Source organism: Leuresthes tenuis, unplaced genomic scaffold, assembly GCF_036924035.1.
Source record: "Leuresthes tenuis unplaced genomic scaffold, fLeuTen1.0.hap1 SCAF_97, whole genome shotgun sequence".
NCBI classification, from domain to species: Eukaryota; Metazoa; Chordata; class Actinopteri; order Atheriniformes; family Atherinopsidae; genus Leuresthes; species Leuresthes tenuis.
The window spans coordinates 21961-42738 of record NW_027325451.1 but is presented as its reverse complement, the minus strand read 5'-3'; the positions used below and the strand labels follow the sequence as shown (position 1 = coordinate 42738).

Here is a 20778-nt window from a genome sequence, read left to right as displayed (position 1 = left end):
AGAAATCTTGTTACTGTGCAGAGTGACTTCTCTGAGTAGAGTCGCCTTACTTGTTGCGACTGTGCCGATGTTCGAAGCTGGAGTGCAAAGTTGTTGCTTGAATGGTGCTCGCTGGAGCGTGTGGTAGTGTAAAGTTATACCATTTAAAAGGGCTGAAGAGTGCTCAGTGCAGCGGGTGGGCGGAGGTGCAAAGTGACACTATGGCCATAAAAGAACACCGCTACAAGTGCGCATTGTGCCAGGAAGGGCCCTCGGACGTGAACCAGTGGACAGTTATCGCTTCTCGGCCTTTTGGCTAAGATCAAGTGTAGTATCTGTACTTATCAGTTTAATATGTGATATGTCTATGCAAGGACTACATATTAAATGGATTTTTATCAATAGGAGTTGAAAAAGGAGCTTGCTCCGTTCACTCCAAGCATCGACCCGGTACTGCAGTGCCGCTGGGAACGGTGCGCTCTCCTCTGCTCTTGTGAAAAAGCAAACAGCGGTGCAGGATGGAAGTTTCTTTAATCTGCTGAGAAAAGAGAGTGAATGCGAAGCAGACTTTAACACGGCTCTGGGAGCGAGCCGAGTGCGGGCTAACCAGGAGAATTGCTTGAAAGAAACGCGACACCGAATGAGCGGTCAGAACAAAGCCTCAATACGGTGTTCCTGTGGTGTTTTTATAAAATGCGGTGTAAAAAAAGGTGTGAATGCCCCATAGAAAACTAAAAGGTGGAGCGGAAGTGTTCGGCTGCAAGAAGGTGTGAATGTCCGACTATATTTGGTGAAAAGCAGGTGAAGCAAGGTCTGAATGCCCAACCTTACATCATCAAAAGCGAGATCAGAGGTTTTTGGCTGCAAGAAGGCCATAGTTTGCCAAAAGCGGGTAAGGTGCGAATGATCGGCTAAATATCAACAAAAGTGGGGGCGGAGGTCTTCGGATGCAAGTGGGTGTGAATATCCCACCATACAAGTATGGTGGAGAGGAAGCTGTGAATGGCCGACCATAGTTTGCAAAAAGCGGGTGAGAAAAGGTGCGAATGTCCAACCATACATGATCAAAACAGGGAGCGAATGGAAAGCTATAGGCCGATCACGTTGCTCTGTGTGGACTACAAAATTGTGGCTCGAGTCCTAGTTGGTCGTCTTCGGAAGGCTCTACCTCATGTAATCCATGAGGATCAGACGTGTGGGGTGGAGGGAAGGCTAATACAGTGGAATCTGGGATTGGTGAGGGACTGTATTCATTGGGTGGAGGAGCGGGGGATCAATATGAGTTTGGTGGGGTTAGATATGGAGAAAGCGTTTGACAGGGTGAACCACAGGTTTCTTTTTGCAGTTTTGGAGAGGATGGGATTTGGGCCCCGTTTTATAGAGTGGTTGGAGATCATGTACAAGGGGGTGGGGAGCAGAGTTATGGTGAACGGGCACTTGGGTACAGTGGTGGCACAGAGAACTGGGGTGAGGCAGGGATGCCCACTCTCCCCGCTGCTCTTTGTGGCTTACATGGAGCCGCTGGGTTTGGTGGTGCGGGGGGACCCGGGTGTGGTGGGTCTGCACCTTCCTGGAGCAGGTCCGGACAAGTTGACAGTGATGCAGTATGCGGATGACATGACCTTTTTTTTGACAACAGAGAGGTCGGTCACACGGCTGTTGAAAGTGGTGGAGAGTTTTTCAATAGTGTCGGGGGCCAAGGTGAACTTAGGGAAGTCCACCATTAAGTTTTTTGGACCATGGGCTGGTAGGGTGGGAGGCCTAGCTGGTCTGCCCCAGTGCCAGGGCCCAGTGAGAGTCCTGGGGGTAGAGTTTCAGGGAGAAGGGAGTGCAGCATTAAATTGGGGAAGGCGTCTGGCTGCAGCCCGTTCGCGGATGGGGCTGTGGAAATCCCGGCAACTTTCCTTAAGTGGTAGAGTGCTGGTTTTGAAGGCTGATATTTTGCCATTTTTGGTATACCTAGCGTATGTTTTTCCTTTACCTCCTCAATATAGGAGAAGTTTCATGAGAGATGTTTTTTCCTTTGTATGGGGGGGGTATGAATATGTGAGAAGGGAGTGGATGTACCAGGAAGTTCGGATGGGAGGGAGGGGTGTGCCGGACATCCCACTTAAGTTGGATGTGGTTTTCTTTTCCTTTTTGTGCAGGTCTGTGCAACAGACAAGTGGCCATCATTTTCAGGCACTTTTGCTGTTTTGGTTGTCATTCCCCTTCAGGAGATTGGTGTCCTGGGACAATAGAAGGCCAAAGGGGGATGTCTTACCCCCGTATTATAGGCAGGTGGTATGCTGGGGGAAAAAGCACCCAGAGTGTCAGGAGGGGGACCTGTGCTTCAGTCACCGGCGCCTGTACAGGGCTCTGGTGGAAAAAAGGGGGCTGGTGGGGGTGTATGGGGTGGGGCAACAAGGGTGGGTTTTCACACAGCAGAAAGGTCTCACAAACAGGGCGAGGGATATAAATTGGCTCGCCTTACACAGGAGGTTGCCAGTCAGGGAAGTTTTAAATAGACACGGGTTGACACGGGGGAGTTTGTGCCCAAGGGAGGGGTGTGGGGCTGATGAGACAATTGAGCATGTGTTTTGGGAATGTGGGTTTGCAACATAAGTGTGGGTTGAGTTGGTTCTTTTTTTTCCAAGATTGGGGTCTTTAAAGTATGACATGATAATGCTGGGCTTGGGTTTAAGGGGGAAAGGTAGGGAGGGTTTTCTGTTATGGTTGGTTCTGTCTATGGGAAAGGTGGCGCTGTGGGATGCAAGGACGGCGTTGATTAAAAACAATGTGGACTGGCAGGTGGGAAGGGTGGTGGCAAGGGTGAGGGCAGAGATTGGATGCATGAGAAGAATGGAGGAGGAAAAGTACGGGTATCACGCTGCAAGAGAGCGATGGAAGACTTTATTTTCATGAGCGGGTAGTGTTTCTTTGTGGTTGTTTCTTATGTTTGTATGGTTTTTGTGTCGGACATGTAAAGCATTACTTTGACTGTTTTGTCATGTTGTTCTAAATGTTTCTTGGAAGTTTTGTAATAAAAAAAAAAAAAAAAAAAAAAAAAAAAAAAATCTGTACTTATCAGTTTAATATGTGATATGTCTATGCAAGGACTACATATTAAATGGATTTTTATCAATAGGAGTTGAAAAAGGAGCTTGCTCCGTTCACTCCAAGCATCGACCCGGTACTGCAGTGCCGCTGGGAACGGTGCGCTCTCCTCTGCTCTTGTGAAAAAGCAAACAGCGGTGCAGGATGGAAGTTTCTTTAATCTGCTGAGAAAAGAGAGTGAATGCGAAGCAGACTTTAACACGGCTCTGGGAGCGAGCCGAGTGCGGGCTAACCAGGAGAATTGCTTGAAAGAAACGCGACACCGAATGAGCGGTCAGAACAAAGCCTCAATACGGTGTTCCTGTGGTGTTTTTATAAAATGCGGTGTAAAAAAAGGTGTGAATGCCCCATAGAAAACTAAAAGGTGGAGCGGAAGTGTTCGGCTGCAAGAAGGTGTGAATGTCCGACTATATTTGGTGAAAAGCAGGTGAAGCAAGGTCTGAATGCCCAACCTTACATCATCAAAAGCGAGATCAGAGGTTTTTGGCTGCAAGAAGGCCATAGTTTGCCAAAAGCGGGTAAGGTGCGAATGATCGGCTAAATATCAACAAAAGTGGGGGCGGAGGTCTTCGGATGCAAGTGGGTGTGAATATCCCACCATACAAGTATGGTGGAGAGGAAGCTGTGAATGGCCGACCATAGTTTGCAAAAAGCGGGTGAGAAAAGGTGCGAATGTCCAACCATACATGATCAAAACAGGGAGCGAATGGAAAGCTATAGGCCGATCACGTTGCTCTGTGTGGACTACAAAATTGTGGCTCGAGTCCTAGTTGGTCGTCTTCGGAAGGCTCTACCTCATGTAATCCATGAGGATCAGACGTGTGGGGTGGAGGGAAGGCTAATACAGTGGAATCTGGGATTGGTGAGGGACTGTATTCATTGGGTGGAGGAGCGGGGGATCAATATGAGTTTGGTGGGGTTAGATATGGAGAAAGCGTTTGACAGGGTGAACCACAGGTTTCTTTTTGCAGTTTTGGAGAGGATGGGATTTGGGCCCCGTTTTATAGAGTGGTTGGAGATCATGTACAAGGGGGTGGGGAGCAGAGTTATGGTGAACGGGCACTTGGGTACAGTGGTGGCACAGAGAACTGGGGTGAGGCAGGGATGCCCACTCTCCCCGCTGCTCTTTGTGGCTTACATGGAGCCGCTGGGTTCGGTGGTGCGGGGGGACCCGGGTGTGGTGGGTCTGCACCTTCCTGGAGCAGGTCCGGACAAGTTGACAGTGATGCAGTATGCGGATGACATGACCTTTTTTTTGACAACAGAGAGGTCGGTCACACGGCTGTTGAAAGTGGTGGAGAGTTTTTCAATAGTGTCGGGGGCCAAGGTGAACTTAGGGAAGTCCACCATTAAGTTTTTTGGACCATGGGCTGGTAGGGTGGGAGGCCTAGCTGGTCTGCCCCAGTGCCAGGGCCCAGTGAGAGTCCTGGGGGTAGAGTTTCAGGGAGAAGGGAGTGCAGCATTAAATTGGGGAAGGCGTCTGGCTGCAGCCCGTTCGCGGATGGGGCTGTGGAAATCCCGGCAACTTTCCTTAAGTGGTAGAGTGCTGGTTTTGAAGGCTGATATTTTGCCATTTTTGGTATACCTAGCGTATGTTTTTCCTTTACCTCCTCAATATAGGAGAAGTTTCATGAGAGATGTTTTTTCCTTTGTATGGGGGGGGTATGAATATGTGAGAAGGGAGTGGATGTACCAGGAAGTTCGGATGGGAGGGAGGGGTGTGCCGGACATCCCACTTAAGTTGGATGTGGTTTTCTTTTCCTTTTTGTGCAGGTCTGTGCAACAGACCAGTGGCCATCATTTTCAGGCACTTTTGCTGTTTTGGTTGTCATTCCCCTTCAGGAGATTGGTGTTATGGGACAATCGAAAGCCAAAGGGGGATGTCTTACCCCCGTATTATAGGCAGGTGGTATGCTGGGGGAAAAAGCACCCAGAGTGTCAGGAGGGGGACCTGTGCTTCAGTCACCGGCGCCTGTACAGGGCTCTGGTGGAAAAAAGGGGGCCGGTGGGGGTGTATGGGGTGGGGCAACAAGGGTGGGTTTTCACACAGCAGAAAGGTCTCACAAACAGGGCGAGGGATATAAATTGGCTCGCCTTACACAGGAGGTTGCCAGTCAGGGAAGTTTTAAATAGACACGGGTTGACACGGGGGAGTTTGTGCCCAAGGGAGGGGTGTGGGGCTGATGAGACAATTGAGCATGTGTTTTGGGAATGTGGGTTTGCAACAAAAGTGTGGGTTGAGTTGGTTCTTTTTTTTCCAAGATTGGGGTCTTTAAAGTATGACATGATAATGCTGGGCTTGGGTTTAAGGGGGAAAGGTAGGGAGGGTTTTCTGTTATGGTTGGTTCTGTCTATGGGAAAGGTGGCGCTGTGGGATGCAAGGACGGCGTTGATTAAAAACAATGTGGACTGGCAGGTGGGAAGGGTGGTGGCAAGGGTGAGGGCAGAGATTGGACGCATGAGAAGAATGGAGGAGGAAAAGTACGGGTATCACGCTGCAAGAGAGCGATGGAAGACTTTATTTTCATGAGCGGGTAGTGTTTCTTTGTGGTTGTTTCTTATGTTTGTATGGTTTTTGTGTCGGACATGTAAAGCATTGCTTTGATTGGTTTGTCATGTTGTTCTAAATGTTTCTTGGAAGTTTTGTAATAAAAAATAAAAAAAAAAAAAATCTGTTCTTATCAGTTTAATGTCTGATATGTCCTCTATGCGAGGACTACATATTAAATGGATTTTTATCAATAGGAGTTGAAAAAGGAGCTTGCTCCATTCACTCCAAGCATCGACCCGGTACTGCAGTGCCGCTGGGAACGGTGCGCTCTCCTCTGCTCTTGTGAAAAAGCAAACAGCGGTGCAGGATGGAAGTTTCTTTTAATCTGCTGAGAAAAGAGAGTGAATGCAAAGCAGACTTTAACACGGCTCTGGGAGCGAGCCGAGTGCGGGCTAACCAGGAGAATTGCTTGAAAGAAACGCGACACCGAATGAGCGGTCAGAACAAAGCCTCAATACGGTGTTCCTGTGGTGTTTTTATAAAATGCGGTGTAAAAAAAGGTGTGAATGCCCCATAGAAAACTAAAAGGTGGAGCGGAAGTGTTCGGCTGCAAGAAGGTGTGAATGTCCGACTATATTTGGTGAAAAGCAGGTGAAGCAAGGTCTGAATGCCCAACCTTACATCATCAAAAGCGAGATCAGAGGTTTTTGGCTGCAAGAAGGCCATAGTTTGCCAAAAGCGGGTAAGGTGCGAATGATCGGCTAAATATCAACAAAAGTGGGGGCGGAGGTCTTCAGATGCAAGTGGGTGTGAATTTCCCACCATACAAGTATGGTGGAGAGGAAGCTGTGAATGGCCGACCATAGTTTGCAAAAAGCGGGTGAGAAAAGGTGCGAATGTCCAACCATACATGATCAAAACAGGGAGCGGAGGTGTTTGGCTGCGACAAGGTGTGAATGTCCACCCATAATTAATGAAAAGCGGGCAACAAGTAGGTTCGAATGCCCAACCATACATCATCAAAAGCAGGAGTGGATGTGTTCGGCTACAAGAAGGTTTGAATGTCCGAGCATAGTTTGTAAAAAGCGGGTAAGAAAAGGTTCGAATGCCCGAACATACACCATCAAAAGAGGGAGCGGAGGTGTTCCGCTGTAAGACGGTGTGAATGTCCGACCATAGTTGGTAAAAAGTGGGTATGAAAAGGTTCGAATGCCCAAATTCGGCTGCAAAAAACTGTGTTCGACTGCAAAAAGGTGTGAATGTTCGACTAAATTTTGTAAAAAGCGGGTAAGACAAGGTGCGAATGCCTGACAATGTATGATCAAAAGCGGGAGCGGAGGTGTTCAGCTGCAAGAAGGTCTAAATGTCCATTTTTAATTAATAGAAAACATGAAAGAAAATTTTCGAAAATCAATTCGCACATGATCATAAGTGGGAGAGGAGGTGTTCAGCTGCAAGAAGGTGTGAATGTCCTACCATAATTGCTGAAAAATGTGTTAGAAACGGTAAGAATGCCGGACCATACATCATCAAAAGAGGGAGCGGAGGTGTTCCGCTGTAAGACGGTGTGAATGTCCGACCATAATTGGTAAAAAGCGGGTAAGAAAAGGTTAAAATACCCGACTGTACACAATCAATAGCGGGAGCGGAGTTGTTCAGCTACAAGAAGGTGTGAAAGTCCGACCATGGTTTGTAAAACGCGGGTAAGACAAGGTGCGAATGCCCGACAATGTATGATCAAAAGAGGGAGCGTAGGTGTTCGGCTGCAAGGTCTGAATTTCCAACCATAATTTGTAAACACCGTTGAAGAAAAGCCTCGAAAGCCCGACTATACACCATCAAAAGCGGGAGCAGAGGTGTTCAGCTGCACACAATCAGGTTTTTGCAAATTATGATCTGACATTCACACATGCTTTTGATGATGTATGGTTGGGCATTCGCACCTTTTTTTACCCATTTTTCAGGAATTATGGGTGGACATTCACACCTTCTTGCAGCTGAACACCTCCTCTCCCACTTATGATCATGTGCGGTTGGATATTCGAAAATTTTCTTTCATGTTTTCTAGCAATTATTGATGGAAATTCAGACCTTCTTGCAGCTGAACCCCTCTGCTCCCGCTTTTGATGGTGTATAGTCGGGCTTTCGAGCCTTTTCTTCCCCGGTTTTTACAAATTATGGTTGGAAATTCAGACCTTCTTGCAGCTGAACCCCTCTGCTCCCGCTTTTGATGGTGTATTGTCGGGCATTCGCACCTTTTCTTACCCGCTATTTACAAAAAATGGTCGGCCATTCACACCTTCTTGTAGATGCTTGGAGTGAACGGAGCAAGCTCCTTTTTCAACTCCTATTGATAAAAATCCATTTAATATGTAGTCCTTGCATAGACATATCACATATTAAACTGATAAGTACAGATACTACACTTGATCTTAGCCAAAAGGCCGAGAAGCGATAACTGTCCACTGGTTCACGTCCGAGGGCCCTTCCTGGCACAATGCGCACTTGTAGCGGTGTTCTTTTTATGGCCATAGTGTCACTTTGCACCTCCACCCACCCGCTGCACTGAGCACTCTTCAACCCTTTTAAATGGTATAACTTTACACTACCGCACGCTCCAGCGAGCACCATTCAAGCAACATCGGCACAGTCGCAACAAGTAAGGTGACTCTACTCAGAGAAGTCACTCTGCACAGTAACAAGATTTCTTTTGCACAGACAGAAAGGGCTTCACCCGCAAAGGTAAAGCCTGCCAAAAATAGAAACAATTCATTAGTGCTGCTCTCCACGGAAGTCTTTAGTAAAAGGCGAAAGACTTGTACATTATGAAGAGAAACCAGTGTACTGCGGGGCAGGGCATCAGGCTAGTTGGCATAGCCACCTTCCCCATGGTGAGCTTTGCTTGGTTGAGACGCTTGCTCCTCCCCCTTGCTCCTCGGCTGACCAAGTAGGAACAATCGGGCCCTATTCGATGGCTGCCTTGTCTTTTACTCTGTGCAAAAGACAAGGCAGCCACAAACAACACGGGAACACCGTATTGAGGCTTTGATCTGACTGCTCATTCGGTGTCGCGTTTCTTTCAAGAGATTCTCCCGGTTAGCCCGCACTCGGCTCGCTCCCAGAGCCGCGTTAAAGTCTGCTTCGCATTCACTCTCTTTTATCAGCAGATTAAAAGAAAGTTTCATCTTAGGCTCCCTGAAACTTCCATCCTGCACCGCTGTTTGCTTTTTCACAAGAGCAGCGGAGAGCGCACCGTTCCCAGCGGCACTGCAGTACCGGGTCGATGCTTGGAGTGAACGGAGCAAGCTCCTTTTTCAACTCCTATTGATACAAATCCATTTAATATGTAGTCTCGCATAGAGGACATATCAGACATTAAACTGATAAGAACAGATACTACACTTGATCTTAGCCAAAAGGCCGAGAAGCGATAACTGTCCACTGGTTCACGTCCGAGGGCCCTTCCTGGCACAATGCGCACTTGTAGCGGTGTTCTTTTTATGGCCATAGTGTCACTTTGCACCTCCGCCCACCCGCTGCACTGAGCACTCTTCAGCCCTTTTAAATGGTATAACTTTACACTACCACACGCTCCAGCGAGCACCATTCAAGCAACAACTTTGCACTCCAGCTTCGAACGTCGGCACAGTCGCAACAAGTAAGGCGACTCTACTCAGAGAAGTCACTCTGCACAGTAACAAGATTTCTTTTGCACAGACAGAAAGGGCTTCATTCGCAAAGGTAAAGCCTGCCAAAAATAGAAACAACTCATTAGTGCTGCTCAACGTTGTACTTTGCAGTAAAAGAAAGAACAAATCTAAAGTTTCAGGAATCCGAGAATAAGCTTACTTTCATGAGTTCTTCACGATTTCGGATTTTGCTATAAAATGAATTCCTTCACTCAAACTAAATTAAAACTGCTAAACCGCTAATCTGTTACATACAAGGCAGATGTCAAATTCACCGAAATAGGATCTAAGGGTATTTGGCCAATCGAGCTGTAGCAGCTTCGGTAAAAGAGTATAAGTTGAAGAGTTTGTGAATAAAGGTGTGCGCACACATAGTGAGTTGTAGGAAAATAGGCAGGGAGCAATGCCGGCTGGGGTATAGGTTCTTGTATGTTGTCTGACTGTTTGATTTGAATGTGTTGTGTAAGTGTCCTGTTGAATGTTACATGTTTGGGCTTTGACATGCTTCACTGTGGTTGTTAACTGTGTGGTGTGTCCTGAAATGTTATATGTTTGGGCTGTGTGACATGCTTAATGCTTTTCAGTAGCAACCCACTTATTCATATATAGCAACTGACAACATAAGAAGTCCGGACATACTTTGATAGTAGTTGTAGAAGTATCCTTATTGATAATAGATAAACTAATTCATAGTGATAGAACAGTAGATGAACAGGTGCCTGCACATGTCTCATGAAAATAAAATGGGTGTATGATTGCTGACGGCAGAGCAATACTGCCAAACTTATGAGTTCTTGTGGCAAACTTGATTCAGTGTCTTGACGTGTATACGCTGTTTGGCTGACTTTTCACAAGAAACAAAGTGTGTTTGATAAGATCCGACCATTTTATTACGGTAGGATCAGTATGTATGGATTCTGATGTGACTGATAAACCCATTCGTATCTTAAGCATAATCTAATACGTGAGACAACGCCCTGGCACACAATCAAAAAAAAAAAAAGAGAGAGCGGTTTTGTGTCCCCACAGTCCATAATGTAGAAAAGAGAGAAAAAAGCCTTTCTGATTTGTTGTGTGTGCTCACAGTGCAGAGTGTAGAGAAAAGAGAGAAAAGAAAGCCGTTTTGGTGTCACGGGTGTTGTGACTTACACACACACATTTCTGAATTGAGAAAGGAAATTATTTTAGAGGAAGCACTAGAGTTTAGATCCCACATTTGTTGATAGGCATTCATTTAATTTTTCTTTTAATCAGTTTTAAAGTGAATACTAACTGAGAAATGAAAAAGGTGAAGAGTTTAGAAGCTTGGTTCAAGAGCAAAACTTGGTTTATGATCAGCTGAGTCTCTAAACAGAACAGCAAAGGGCTTCATCGAACATTTAAAAAAGATTCAGATTGTTAGAATATCCAGAATTTATAGGAATGGTGGTGATTACTCTTATTTTCTAGAATGGAAATAACTGCACCATATCTGTTTTATGAATTTAAGGGGCTAAAAAGTTTTGTTCTCGTTTTTCTATGATTAACCGAATGTATGTGAGAGTCCAAACAGACAGAAGGGTTACGGCCGAGCGCTGAACCTTCCAAAAAAGATGAGACAGGCTGGACCCGTGCCATACTAGTTAAGACCTGCCTGTGGATAACAGGTTCTTTAAACTCTCACACACACAAACTCACACACGTTCGCACACATACACCCATACACACACACATTCTTGAACTTGCTGCACTAGAATTGTAGTCTGAATACCTTTATGCCAAACAGATTTGCTTTGCCAAGGGAAGTTTTATAAATGTTTATTGTTTATGTTTACAATATATAAACTAGCAGAATAATTAATTCATCCTCCTTGTCCCTCCCACCCCAGAGAGGGCAGCCAGAGACTGGCTGCAATAGGCATCCCCGCTACCTGGGACCCAACACAGGGCAGGAGGGCCTGATGTCCACCAGGCTCGGGGCCTGCAGTCACCATATTCCGGGAGCTACTGTACCCCCAGAAGGAACCCATCCCGCCCCACCCCACTCAACCCAACCCCATCCCGGAGGACCTCTACAAAAACAAACAAACAACAACAAAAATCAAACAAACAAACAAACAAATCACCCGGTTACACCAGTCGCAGCAGCCCGGGCCTGAGACCCACCATCACCCAGAACCCCCCAGGCCCCCCCCAACTGGGGAAAAGCACACCCCCATACAGACCCCCTCCTCCTCACCGCACGCCCCAACACCCTAAAAAAAACAACCACCTGCGGACACCTTGGAGTTCCCAGAGCAACAAGGCCGGCACAGGGACCTGCACCAACCCACGCATACTGTGGCATGTCCAGGGCAACCCAGACCCCCCAGGCACAGGCAGGGCCCCGCCCCGGGCGCAAGGCAGCGGCAAGCCACCAGGTCCAGGCCCAGCTCCACCACCCACGCCAGAGCGGCCCGGTCACCCGGTACAGAGCCAGCAGCCACCACCCCAAGGCCCCTAAGGGACCCCGCCCCACACCGCAAGACAGCCCCACCCGCAAGCCCCCAAAACTGCCCTCCAAGCCCGACACACAGTCCCCCCCAACAATGACCAACCCGGTCCCCACGACCCGAGAGACCACCAGACGCCCGAAGCCACACAGCCCCCCCCAGCACACACCCAACCGCCCAGAGCGATTTCTAAACTGGTTAATACACAGATTGTTCTTCGCTTTCCAGTTCATGAGAATAGTTTTCTTTGCTATACATAACACTGTGAGGATCATGTGTGCTAAGCTAAATTCCACGTTGATGTTGTCTAAGTCACCCAGTATGCACAGTGTGGGGCATGCAGGAATGCTACACTTTAGCCATGTTGACAGGTCCGCACAGACTTCAAGCCAGAACTTCTGGACAGGCGCACAAAACCACAAAGCGTGTGCATAATCATCAGGTGTGTTATCTGTGCAATGTGAGCAGATGTTTGAGTGTGTTAGACCCATCCTGAACATCCTTTGTCCTGTATAGTGTGTTCTATGAAGAATTTTGTATTGTATGAGCTGTAAATTAGGATTTTGAGTCATTCTGAAGGTGTTCAAACATATTTGTGGCCAGAAGCTATGACTAGAACTGATGGATAAATCTGCCTCCCATTTTGAGGACGGTAGAGACATTGTGTCATCTATCTTAGACAATAATTTATATATTTTTGATAGTAGTTTTGGGGTGCAGATGCTTAGAAATTCTGCTACCCTAATTGGGAGTTGTAAGTCTGGTTGGTGGAGGATATATTTCTTTGTTATTATAGACTTAAGTTGTTGATATTCTAGGAATTTATTGCTGCCTATCTCATGTTGTGATATGAGCTCATCAAATGAAATAAAATGTCCATTTTGGATTATATGTTCCAGATGTTTGATTCCTTTGATCTTCCATAGAGTAAAGTTTAGCATTTTTTTGTTTTGCAGGATGTCAGGATTGTTCCAGATGGGTGTAAGCTTACACGGGACAAGTGAAGACTTTGTTATTTTAAGAAATTCCCACCAGGCTGTCAGAGAGGTGCTGATGTTAATGCTTTTGAAACATTTGTGATTTTTTACGTTTTGACTAATAAGTGGCAGGTCAGAGATTTACAGATTATCACACAATGCTTGTTCTATATTTATCCATGTTCATCTATTGGGCTAGGTTTAAACCATTTTGATATATACCGTAACCTATTGGCTAAGGAATAGTGCTGAAAATTAGGTAAATCTAATCCACCACTGTCCTTGGTCTTCTGTAGGGTTTTTAAACTAATACGCGGTGGTTTGTTTTTCCACAGAAATTTGGAGATGCATGAATCTAGTGACTTAAACCAAGTAGCAGGTTGGTTTTATGGGGATCATTGAGAACAAATAGTTAACTTTTGGTAGTATCATCATTTTAATGGTTGTAACTCTCCCCATAAGTGATATAGGTAAGGACTTCCAACGAGAGAGATTGTCCTCTACTGTCTTTAATAATTGCACATAAATTAGCTTTGTTAGCTCTGAGAGCCTGGAGGAAATGTTTATGCCTAAATATCTAATATTTCCTGACTGTAAAGTGATCGCAGGTATATTCTGGACCCTACAGTTAATGGGCAGAACTGTGGTCTTAGACCAATTGATAGAGTAGTCAGAAAGTGCTGAGAATTTATTTATGAGTGTGATCGTGTGAGTGAGAGACGTCTGTGAGTTCTGAAGGAAAAGTAATACATCATCAGCATAAAGACTTATTTTATGCTCAATATTTTGGGGTTGGATGTCTTTAATATTTCTATCTTGTCTGATAGCAGCTGCTAAAGGTTTGATGAAAATAGCAAAAAGTGAGGGAGAAAGTGAGCAACCCTGTCTTGTACTTCTCTGCAGACTGAAGCTTGGAGAAGTTTGATCATTTGTCCTGACACTTGCATTTGGGGAGTCAGTTATTTTCTTGTGAGGAGATAAGAGGCTTTAATAATAATATCTTGCAAGAGAGAACAACACAGTACAGAATACAGAGTTGCTCTGACCACTGAAGCAAAAACACACAGTTATATTGCCCGCTCATCACGTCATCTGTTTTTGGGTATAATTGATTGTTCTTCTAACTTTCCTCCCCAACCATCAGTTGAGGTTACCCAGACACACTCGTAAATACCAGCCTAACCCTGTCCCCCCTAAAGTGCACCTATCTCATTATAACAAGCCCACCATTGTAAAGAGGAATTTAAGAAAACAGGGCAGGGTGGTACCTTGCAGCTCGGTCATTTGCAGGTTATACACAGTAACACTCAATACAATGCATATAAGAATTATTTTCCATTACATTCCTCCCTTTTGATTATAATAATACCATTATATTAATCAACCCAAAAGAAACAAGGAAAATAATAACTTTATCTGTAAAACATCAGCCTGCATTTGCACACAACGTGAGTTTAAAATGCAGGCATCATAGTAATAAAGGGTCCAATGATAAACAATCAAAACATGAACAATTAAACATGATTATCTTCATCCCTCTCTAAGTCAGCGTCACTAGAGGAAAAATTTTGAAAGCAAGAAAGTTATTTGAGTCATTTGGTCTTTTTCACACTGTTGTTTAGATGGACTACATAAAAGGATGTCATCCACATACTGCAAAAGAGCAGAGCCTGTGGTTGATTGAAGTTAATCCAGACTAGCTTTGAGGGCAGCATTGTAAATAGTGGGACTTTCACAGTACCCCTGGCATAACCGGGTAAAAGTCCAAGATCTCCCTTCAAACTAAAAAGCAAACCAAAATGGGCTATCAGGGTGCACTGGCGACAAGTCAACCACTGAGAAAAACTGTGCATCTGATGTAATTTGAGACAAAATAGTGTGTGGGTTGGGCACAGTAGGAGCATGTGGCTGAACTGCAGCATTCACCGCTTGGAGGTCCTGTACAAAACGCCATTCATCTGGCTGGCCAGCATCTTTAATCTTTTTAACAGGAAACAATGGAGTAAGCACAGGTGAATTTTCAAAAGGAACAATAACGCCTGTTTTCTGAAAAGATTGAAAAACAGGTTTAATCCCTTTAATTGCTTCAGGCTTAAAAGGGTATTGTTTTTTACATGGACAAAAGTCTGATTTAGGGGTGACAATTACTGGTTCACAGCCTTTTATCAACCCCACATCATATTTGCTCTTAGCCCAAAGATCATTGGGCACTTCAGCCAACATGGGTATCGAAGACAAATCTGTTTCAGATAAAAAACATGCTTCAAAATGTGATTCTGTGGTAGGAATTAAGTCCACAGTTCTTTGACAATGCATTGTACTCAAAAATATTTTTTTGTATGCTGACAATCGTTCAGAAAACATCAAATTTGGATCAGCAGGTGAAACAGTCCACTCCATTTCTTTCTGACATGTAGCAACAAACTCTCCCACACCTTGTCACTGCCAGTGTGTACGTTTGGCCAAGGAAATGTGAGGGCGAGTACCACAAACATTAAAAAAATCGAAGTGCTCTGGAGTGAGCGACACAGCCAATAAAGTAGGCGCACATATTTTTTCACTTCTTCTCATTCTTCTTCATTGTCAGGCCCCAAAGAAATGTGTGATGTGCAGTGCAAATCAGTAGGTTGCATGAAATCAGAAAGGGGTGAAACTAACGCTTTTGCTTCTTCCACTAGTTGTTGTGAAAAAGGAGAGCTGGGAAGTTTCCACTCATAAGCATATGTAAGTGCCGATGAATCAAACTGCACTGCTGTGAAAACTTTGTCAGGCTGTAACATAACCTTAACACCCTCTGGTGTAGAAGTTAAAATAATGCCTAATTTACACATGAGATCACAGCCCATCAGGTTAATGGGACACAACTCTGATAACAAAAATGAGTGTTTGAAGGAGAGCTCATCGGGAGTGACAACACGCAATGGGCATTGTCATTTTCTCCTTCACAACCTGGCCTGATGCAGACATACAGTAAACGTGGTTTCCACTTAACTTTGGAGGACAATCAAACTCCCCTGACGTCACTACTGATGAACATAAGTTCCTATATTCTGAGAGAAATATCTTTGCTCTAGGACGGAAATAGCATGCAAAACTTTACTACGTGAATCACAGTCGGCAAGCGTTGCTTCACTACACAGAGCAGGAAAAATGTGTGAGTGTGTTTGTGCTATCACCCATTAGTGGAAGCTCCGCTGCCGTGTGACGTCCAGAACCTGCCTCCCACCCTCAGTCAGCCTTTTGCCCAATTTCATCACTTTTTAGCTGTGGACAGTCCTTCTTCCAGTGTCCAGTCTGGCCACAGTAAAAACAAATATTCGGATCATAGCTCTGGCGTGGCCCATTTTGACCTCCTCTCCCACACGTCCACGTCTTCGACTTCGGCCTCGTCCTCTGTTTACACCAACTGCGTAATACATGGTCATGGTTGCCAAATGCAGCTCCTTTTCACACTTGTCCCTTTTGGTTGTCTTACGCGTCTCAACTTGGTTCTGAGCATGGCGAGCATATCGGCGAACGTCAGCCAAACGAGGACCCTCACACCATCCCACGTAAATGTTCTTTACTTCAGTGGCGACATCTATATAATATTGTCTGGGTCCCGTTAAAACATGTATTTTTCCCATCTAATTCCTTGTTTGCTTTAAAACAAGTATTCCCCATTTTCTATCCCTTCAGTAGCCAACCAGTTTGTATGGAGTACACTGGAGCAACTTGACTGATCAGTAAAACACTGCTTTTGTTGTCACCGCAAGGCTTCCCCCGTCGGTTGTTTCACTGAGACACTACTGAGTAACTATAACTCAACACAGTTTATACACATAACATTCATATACATACTAACAAACAAACAAACAATAATTTATCGCAATTTTCTCATCTCTGTTTGAACGTACACCCAGGTAAATATTCCTGTAGTCTTCTCATACCGACTATGGACCCATTCATTGTTTAACTTCACTGTTTTGCAAATCCTAATTGAATATTACACATTGACATTGAACTTTACTGGATAAGCAGGTCTTCATTGCATTCAGCAGCCTATATGTGAGCATCTATGTGTAAGCTGTTCTTCTTTGCATTTATCAGCAGCAAGCAATTCTTCACTGCACATGCATATGTAAATAGTAAAACATTTCCAATGTGTTAGCGAAACCTTCTATATCACAGTGGTTTCTAAGGTCTATTTTAAGTTCTTTGCCATCAGTGAGATGACATTGTTTACAAAGTGTGTCAAATTATCACTGAAGATCTTTTCAGGAATTTCAAATCTAGAAATGAGTTATTTTACGCGTGATTTTGCTACTGAGAGTGCATCTGCTTGTGCACATGGAAATATTTCAGACCATTTGGTAAAAACCTCTGTTGTCACTGAGCAGAATCGTTTCCCTTAACATTTATTTAGTTCAATGAAATCTACACAATAATGAAATAATGAAATCCAAACAAATATGTTGAAAAAGATACACTGGCTTAGGGAATTATCTTCGTTTTGGTCTTAGATTGCCCTGTGGAATGTATTTTGCACATATTTGACCTGCTAGACAAAACTTTATTAATTTATTTATTCTAAAAAAAAAATTCAATAATTAGTAAAACCATATGCTGTAAAAACCTGGTTCATTATTGCTTCCATCCCTCCTGTTGAGACATGACATGGTCCGTGGCTCAATACTGCAGCATATTTAAACAAATTCTTTGGCAGTATGGTTTTCCTTCCGGTCATTCATACGAGTCTATTGTAGATGGCAATTGAATAACATCTAATAATGCTAAAATATTTGTAGTTTATACATTTAGCTGTGGATGTCTACATACCTGTTTTTCCAATGCTGTGTTAACACATGTACAGTTGAGAAGGCATACTGACTGTCAGTGTAAAGGTTAACAACCTTTTTGTTATTTAATTTACAAGCTTCAGTTAAAGCTACCAATTCGAGTAATTTTTTGGTAGTGGTTGTTTTAAGAAAACTTCAGTTTCTGTTACTACTGCAAATCCTGTAGCATTTGTGCCATCAGGGTTTTTTGCTTGACCTGTTGAATAAATATAGTTATTTCTGCATTTTCATAACGTATATCAGTTAAGTCTGGCCTGGGTAAAACACTGATGGTTATTTCTGACATGCAATCATGAGGCTTTCCATCTGTGGGGTAGGTAGCAGTGTGGATGGATTAAGTGTAGCACATCTCTCGACAACAAGGTGTGGCTGTGAAAGAAGAACTGTTATGTAGGAGAGATGTCTGGTAAAGATATTTTGTTAAGTAACCATATCACAGCCACTGCATGAGGTACCTTAAGTGTTAATGGGTGAAATAACACCATTATTGTTGATGCCTGCACTGCCAATGGCTTCTGGCCATTGATTCAAAAGTACGATCTCGTCCCTTTTTCCCCCTTTCAGTGGACACTGGCCCCTAATTACCGCAATTCAGCAGGGGGTCTTTCATTAGGAGTACTGGACTCCCCCGTGCACGGTTTCAGCTCCGACCCTGGAAAGCGGAAAAAACGTTGAGATCTGGTTTGAGAACCCAATTGTTGAGAAAAGTCTCTCAATGAGACTCAGAGTTGCTGGAGTCAGTTAATGCAAATGTTTAATCTTGCAGCAAGTTCAAGAATGTGTGTGTGAATGGGTGTATGTGTGCGAACGTGTGTGAGTTTGTGTATGTGAGAGTTTAATGAACCTGTTATCCACAGGCAGGTCTTAACTAGTATGGCACAGGTCCAGCCTGTCTCATCTTTTTTGGAAGGTCCAGCGCTCGGCCGTAACCCTTCTGTCTGTTTGGACTCTCACATACATTCGGTTAATCATAGAAAAACGAGAACAAAACTTTTTAGCCCCTTAAATTCATAAAACAGACATGGTGCAGTTATTTCCATTCTAGAAAATAAGAGTAATCACCACCATTCCTATAAATTCTGGATATTCTAACAATCTGAATCTTTTTTAAATGTTCGATGAAGCCCTTTGCTGTTCTGTTTAGAGACTCAGCTGATCATAAACCAAGTTTTGCTCTTGAACCAAGCTTCTAAACTCTTCACCTTTTTCATTTCTCAGTTAGTATTCACTTTAAAACTGATTAAAAGAAAAATTAAATGAATGCCTATCAACAAATGTGGGATCTAAACTCTAGTGCTTTCTCTAAAATAATTTCCTTTCTCAATTCAGAAATGTGTGTGTGTAAGTCACAACATCCGTGACACCAAAACGGCTTTCTTTTCTCTCTTTTCTCTACACTCTGCACTGTGAGCACACACACCAAATCAGAAAGGCTTTTTTCTCTCTTTTCTACATTATGGACTGTGGGGACACAAAACCGCTCTCTCTCTTTTTTTTTTTGATTGTGTGCCAGGGCGTTGTCTCACGTATTAGATTATGCTTAAGATACGAATGAGCAGTCAGAACAAAGCCTCAATACGGTGTTCCCGTGTTGTTTGTGGCTGCCTTGTCTTTTGCACAGATTAAAAGACAAGGCAGCCATCGAATAGGGCCTGATTGTTCCTACTTGGTCAGCCGAGGAGCAAGGGGGGGGGGCAAGCGTCTCAACCAAGCAAAGCTCACCATGGGGAAGGTGGCTATGCCAACTAGGCTGATGCCCTGCTCCTGCAGTGATGGATAATCATACACTGGTTTCTCTTCATAATGCCTTTTGCTAAAGACTTCCGTGGAGAGCAGCACTAATGAGTTGTTTCTATTTTTGGCAGGCTTTAACTTTGCGGGTGAAGCCCTTTCTGTCTGTGCAAAAGAAATCTTGTTACTGTGCAGAGTGACTTCTCTGAGTAGAGTCGCCTTACTTGTTGCGACTGTGCCGATGTTTGAAGCTGGAGTGCAAAGTTGTTGCTTGAATGGTGCTCGCTGGAGCGTGTGGTAGTGTAAAGTTATACCATTTAAAAGGGCTGAAGAGTGCTCAGTGCAGCGGGTGGGCGGAGGTGCAAAGTGACACTATGGCCATAAAAAGAACACCGCTACAAGTGCGCATTGTGCCAGGAAGGGCCCTCGGACGTGAACCAGTGGACAGATATCGCTTCTCGGCCTTTTGGCTAAGATCAAGTGTAGTATCTGTTCTTATCAGTTTAATATGTGATATGTCTATGCAAGGACTACATATTAAATGGATTTTTATCAATAGGAGTTGAAAAAGGAGCTTGCTCCGTTCACTCCAAGCATCGACCCGGTACTGCAGTGCCGCTGGGAACGGTGCGCTCTCCTCTGCTCTTGTGAAAAAGCAAACAGCGGTGCAGGATGGAAGTTTCTTTTAATCTGCTGAGAAAAGAGAGTGAATGCAAAGCAGACTTTAACACGGCTCTGGGAGCGAGCCGAGTGCGGGCTAACCAGGAGAATTGCTTGAAAGAAACGCGACACCGAATGAGCGGTCAGAACAAAGCCTCAATACGGTGTTCCTGTGGTGTTTTTATAAAATGCGGTGTAAAAAAAGGTGTGAATGCCCCATAGAAAACTAAAAGGTGGAGCGGAAGTGTTCGGCTGCAAGAAGGTGTGAATGTCCGACTATATTTGGTGAAAAGCAGGTGAAGCAAGGTCTGAATGCCCAACCTTACATCATCAAAAGCGAGATCAGAGGTTTTTGGCTGCAAGAAGGCCATAGTTTGCCAAAAGGGGGCGGAGGTCTTCGGATGCAAGTGGGTGTGAATATCCCACCATACAAGTATGGTGGAGAGGAAGCTGTGAATGGCCGACCATAGTTTGCAAAAAGCGGGTGAGAAAAGGTGCGAATGTCCAACCATACATGATCAAAACAGGGAGCGGAGGTGTTTGGCTGCGACAAGGTGTGAATGTCCACCCATAATTAATGAAAAGCGGGCAACAAGTAGGTTCGAATGCCCAACCATACATCATCAAAAGCAGGAGTGGATGTGTTCGGCTACAAGAAGGTTTGTATGTCCGAGCATAGTTTGTAAAAAGCGGGTAAGAAAAGGTTCGAATGGCCGAACATACACCATCAAAAGAGGGAGCGGAGGTGTTCCGCTGTAAGACGGTGTGAATGTCCGACCATAGTTGGTAAAAAGTGGGTATGAAAAGGTTCGAATGCCCAAATTCGGCTGCAAAAAACTGTGTTCG

The 20778-nt window shown here is 44.5% G+C and overlaps 4 non-coding genes and 3 pseudogenes across 4 annotated transcripts; 4 read left to right on the top strand and 3 right to left on the bottom strand.

Moving 5' to 3' along the window:
• The first annotated feature begins 275 nt into the window (after window positions 1–275).
• On the top strand, window positions 276–463 carry LOC140286504 (U2 spliceosomal RNA). Its single transcript, XR_011911305.1, has one exon. It is a non-coding gene; the product is annotated as a U2 spliceosomal RNA (small nuclear RNA).
• Window positions 464–2976: 2513 nt separating this feature from the next.
• LOC140286512 (U2 spliceosomal RNA) lies at window positions 2977–3185 on the top strand (annotated as a pseudogene).
• Window positions 3186–5698: 2513 nt separating this feature from the next.
• Window positions 5699–5899, top strand: LOC140286507 (U2 spliceosomal RNA; annotated as a pseudogene).
• Window positions 5900–7854: 1955 nt separating this feature from the next.
• Window positions 7855–8022, bottom strand: LOC140286506 (U2 spliceosomal RNA; annotated as a pseudogene).
• A 275-nt stretch (window positions 8023–8297) lies between these two features.
• Window positions 8298–8411, bottom strand: LOC140286517 (U5 spliceosomal RNA). The gene has a single exon (XR_011911309.1). It is a non-coding gene; the product is annotated as a U5 spliceosomal RNA (small nuclear RNA).
• A 397-nt stretch (window positions 8412–8808) lies between these two features.
• On the bottom strand, window positions 8809–8998 carry LOC140286521 (U2 spliceosomal RNA). The gene has a single exon (XR_011911312.1). It is a non-coding gene; the product is annotated as a U2 spliceosomal RNA (small nuclear RNA).
• A 10724-nt stretch (window positions 8999–19722) lies between these two features.
• Window positions 19723–19910, top strand: LOC140286523 (U2 spliceosomal RNA). The gene has a single exon (XR_011911314.1). It is a non-coding gene; the product is annotated as a U2 spliceosomal RNA (small nuclear RNA).
• Window positions 19911–20778: the final 868 nt, after the last annotated feature.